The following is a 5,280-nucleotide window of genomic DNA, read 5'->3' as shown; positions in this document are numbered from 1 at the left end:
TCTCTCTCTCTCTCTCTCTCTCTCTCTCTCTCTCTCTCTCATATGCTATGTCAAATTGGGAAAGGGTAGGATCCTATGGGGATAATCTACTAAAGATACTCATCAAGAAAATATGTTTAATTCTCTTTTAAGATATTTATCGATAAGTACACCTCTAGTATAAATATCTCTTAAATCTCCTAAAACAATAATTAATTATACTTAGGTGCTTCCATTCAACAATGTCACGTAATATAATTTAGTTGCATGGAAATAATTATTGTTACCAACCTAGTCCATTAGAATTCCATATACAAAGAATATGAATCACCCATTAACCATCAAAATATTTCTAAATTACTAATTAATATATTTCAGAACCTTTGCAAACCATTTACAAAATGTTTAGGTAATCGCATCTCTTAGGTCAAGGCATGAACATATTATTTTGTTTGTTGATTACCAGTGCATAATAGACCTCCCGATAATTGGGTTAATCCCTCTACAAATTGGCATATTGACTTATTGAGTTATAAACAATCCTTAGAGGGGTCATAAATGAACCTTAAATGGGCTACAATTGGGCTAATTGACTTCTTGGGTCATAAACAGTCCTCAAATGGGCATGTTGACTTATTAGGTTATAAATAATCCTTAAACGGACCATAACTGAACCTTAAATGGGTTAAAATTGGGCTAATTAAACTATAAACGGATGGATATTGGTCACTCACAGTATCTGGTCAGTCCCGCTTGGAAGACCGTCATGCCACTACATTGCAGGCTTGCATTGAGACCATCTGATTATTAATTTATCGGTGCTTGAGCCTAACATGTTTAGTAATCAATTGAACTTCAACTGGCCGATTCGGGTAAAATCTACTGGTGCTGGCCAACTTTTTACACCTCTAGTTGGGATGTCCACAGGGTGGGACACAGTACAGACGTTGGGTAACTTTGGTTTGCTGGGTAGACCAAGCCCAATATTTATTATAATAAGGCCATAATCTGCATCTTAGAAAAAACTGTGCCTAAAACATGGGCCATGTTTGAGTTTGGGCTAGGCTCATCACTAGGTTGCGTGGTCAAATGTCCATTGCTTCCTGATGCTGGCCAGTTTCTTTTTGCTTATTAAAAAGAGGTTATGATTTTCAATTTGGATCCAAACCCTATTTCACTTCTTATAAGCTATGGATAGAAGTAGAAAACAGGGAGGGGATCCCCTTCTTAATTGGAAAAGATCCAAAATCCCAGAGGAAGAGAAGTGACTAAAGTCACCAAAATGTCATACTGTAATGATACCTATAGGCTAAGGATAGATGTAGAAAAAACGTAATAGGTTCACAACAACATGGGGTAGATGTCCTTGTGAAGGGTTTTGTGGGGGTCTAGCCCTTTAGGTAGGGGGACATTTACAGGTCTTTAATGTCTCCATATATGTGACATAAAGTAGTAGGGTTTTTTTTTTTTTTTTTTTTTTTTTTTTTTTTTTTTTTTTTGTAGAACATAAAGTAGGGTTCATTCCACTGTATTTTTGTAGGGGAGGGAGGGGGTCCCTTTCTTATTTGCCTTCTTCCCTTCTTACATTGTTTCTTTTGACACCTTATTCTCAGGGATCGAGTTTTCCCACACTCACATGCAAGGGAGAATCTCTTGACCAAGGAGTTTGAATGGTATACATAGGCTATCGTGCAACAGTTGGGAATAATTTTAACCATTCTAAGCACTGGGCTAGATAAAGTAGAGCCTTCGATGGCTGTACTTTTTCTTCACATGCCGTGAAAGAAAATTTTCTTATATTTTCAAGGTCAGTCAGGGGTACGGATGTCAATCGATTGGGTCGGGTTGGTCTCGATCAGGTTAGCTGGGCTTGACAACTTGAAAATTTTGTAGGTTTAAAATAAACGGGCCTATTTTTGGGGGAGCACATGGTACAGTTTATAATAGGGTCAGTCGGTGTTGGGCTTTAATCAGGATTACCTTGAATGGGCTTTAACTGAGTTACGGACCTATTTAAGTCTAAACGGGCTCAAACTGGCTCTAAATGTGCATACCTTAAATCTCTTTTCTTAAGTGAGTTGAAGGCCCATAATTGTTCAATTTGAACATTAAATCACTATAATTTTATAGAAAAAACAAGCATGGTAGAAGGTGACCCAAATCTTTAATAAAGAGAAATTATATGAGATTATGGTTGTTTTTTAATAAAGGGATCAGGCTAGGTTGGGCTACAATGAATCGGTTCAGGTTGGATTTATAGTCAATCGGTTCAGTCGGTGCCTGACGGGCTAGCTACCTATACCGTGAACACCTATTTAATAGACGTGCCAAGACAAATTTATTAATCGGACCGGTCCAGATTGGGCCATAAATGTGCTTAGTCCGGCCTACCGGTGCGGGCTCATAATTGACACCCCTACTCAGGGGTGTCAAATCCTAAACCTAACTGATCAATCAACAGAACCCGACCAAAAAAACCCAAATCAAACTGATTCATTATCCAACCGGTTTCAGTTTAGGGTATTATTTAACCGGTTGGAAACCGGACAACAGAAAATCATACCGAAACAGATAAAAATCTAATAAAACCGATATAACCCGGAAAAACCTTGAAATTGTATATAAATATACATGGTCGTAACCTGGAACCAGAGTGGATCAAACCTAGTGGATCAAACCTGATATCAAACTGACAAAAGAATAAAAGAAAACTGAAATAAATCGAAATCAGATCAAACTGAAATTGAACTGAGCCTTCTCTTATCGGGTCAGCCTCAATTTGGTCCAGTCCAACCTGAAGACTGATTCAACTCCACCAAAAGCAGATGGAATGAGAAGTAAAATTTCAACTTCTTTTTTCACTTTCTGTCACTCAGTGCAATCACAAGCCACCAGATTTCCCAACGTGTCGGGCTCTTATTGCTGTTCCTCATAAATTTCATGCAATTACAACTCTTTATTGAATCTTAACTTTTTCTTTTCCGGGTAAGGAGTAGAGAGTGTTCCGTAGAAGTGATCATAGCCTCAGGCCGAAATCCCATAATGAGTGATAATGGGATATGCCAACTCAAATTAACAATTAATCAGCTTGAACTATGATAAGACAAGGGTTTTATTCTATTAGGCTACCTACTCCATTAGCAAATCCTTAATGTCATGCTCTGAGTTCAGGAATAGATCATTCGACGCACATTATAGTTGCACTCAATTGCCCACATCTGACAAGCATGAATAAACTTGTTTATTCTCATCTCATTTGATCTTCAGTTTTGATCTATGGTTCATGTATCTTGTACTGAGATGGCTTCGTCTTCTTCTTTGGACGACTTTGAATTTGAAGGAATCCATGTTACCAATATTGATTCATGTTTTAGTTTGGATCTCTTTAATTATATCCTTTCAGTAACATTGCTTGTAGTTAAGGGTATCAAGGTGAAATCAAAATCGAATCAAAACAAATAGAACATGATAATTTTTGCACAAAACCGAGGTGGGACTCGTTACTTTTTGGTTCCAGCATAGGAACCGATGGTTAGAATCAAAATCGAATCGAATTTGGATACCAATATATTATAATATGTTAATATAATACAATACTATTATATTATAATACATTAATAAACTTAATACTAATATTAGTTGTAGATTTTAAAATACTACTATATTATATGAGATATAAATTATTACCTAGAGTATAGGAATCAAAATAGAATCATGTGAGAACCAAATTTGAGAACCGGATGAGAATGAATGAGGTTTGATACAAGTACCTATTTTCATAGTCAAGATGGAACTTGATCCGATTTCAAATCATACCACTCTTTGAAATAAAATCAAACCCAAATCAAATATCTGATTCTGGACCAATTTACATCTTTACTTGCAGTAGTTCATGTGGGGAGAGAATCCAGACTTTTGCTAAGTTTGAATCCACTCCCCATAGGGGACAGGTGGAGAAAGTTCTAACACCCTCCATGAAGTGTATCATTTTCAGCCCATTCTCATGCGAAGAGAGGAAAAACCGAAGAAGAAACTTTTCCAAAAGAAAGAAGAGCGATGGACAGAGTGTTGGTCTTGTCATTTGGGATTGTTAAGTTTTTATTTGGACACCCAACGTGGGATGCTATTCTCTTGAGGGCCGACAACCATTGAACTATCAAAGTTCCTATAATAATTAGGCAACATCATAGAACTATCAATATTTATCAAAAACAAGTATATAAAAAAAATGTTAACCCAAATAAATAAATAAAATTTGATCGACAAATGATTAGTTGGTCTGATCGTTTTGGCCTTTTTTCGCATCATTTGACCTTTTTATTTTTACTTATTTAATAAAGATCATTAATGAAAAATATTTTTTTTTATCAAAATATAAAAACAGTTTGGTAGCTACTTGAGCAAAATTGTTTTTTGCAAAAATAGTTTGGTATCTCTATGTACAAAATGGTTTTTTTGAGAAATGGGTGATGGAACATCCACTCATCCATCTTTCTTATAACTTTTTTTTTTTTCCATTTTAGACTGAAAAAAAGGTGGCAAGGGGTGTGGATTTCTAATTATAAAGTAAATGATTATTTTACCTCTCCATATTAGGACTTTAAGCACATGTTCATTAAAGTTCAACGTAAAAATAAATGAAAATCAATTTTAGTCAAAACAAATAAATGACTCTTGACCACTTTTTAATTTTTACTTTTTATCAATTTTTTTAAATATAAATAAGTTCCATAAATGACACCAAATGCAATCAAAATCGTTTTTGATCTCTTTGGAAATGACCCCAGTGCTCTTTACATCCCACCATTTGTATTGGTTGAGCTACTAGTGTTCCTACATGCCCATCCCTTTCACAAATTATAAAATGGTCACCTCATTCTCTAATGACTCATCGGTGATTCTTTAATCAATTTATGAGTAAATATATATAAAGGTATTTGAGTAATTATATATTTCTACCTCTTTCCTTCCATCCTAGCCCTTCTATTGTTTGAACCATTAATTTTCCTAATGCCCAACCCTCTACCAAATTATAAAATGATCACTTCACTCTTCAATGACTGTCAGTGATTCTTGGATATTACCAAAAAAAAAAGTGATTCTTTGATCAATTTATGAGTAGAAGTATATAAGGGTATTTAAGTAATTATATATTTTCACCTCTTTCTCACATGTATTCTGTATTCACATAACAACTCTCATAATAAAGAAAAAAAATATATTAAAAATAAAAACAACTCCCCCTAAATTTTTTTTTTTTGGGTGAAATAACTCCCCACTGGTTCATGGACTATGACAATA

This window comes from Macadamia integrifolia, chromosome 13 (genome assembly GCF_013358625.1).
Source record: "Macadamia integrifolia cultivar HAES 741 chromosome 13, SCU_Mint_v3, whole genome shotgun sequence".
NCBI classification, from domain to species: Eukaryota; Viridiplantae; Streptophyta; class Magnoliopsida; order Proteales; family Proteaceae; genus Macadamia; species Macadamia integrifolia.
The sequence above is the reverse complement of the archived record's forward strand: the minus strand, read 5'-3'. Positions refer to the sequence as shown.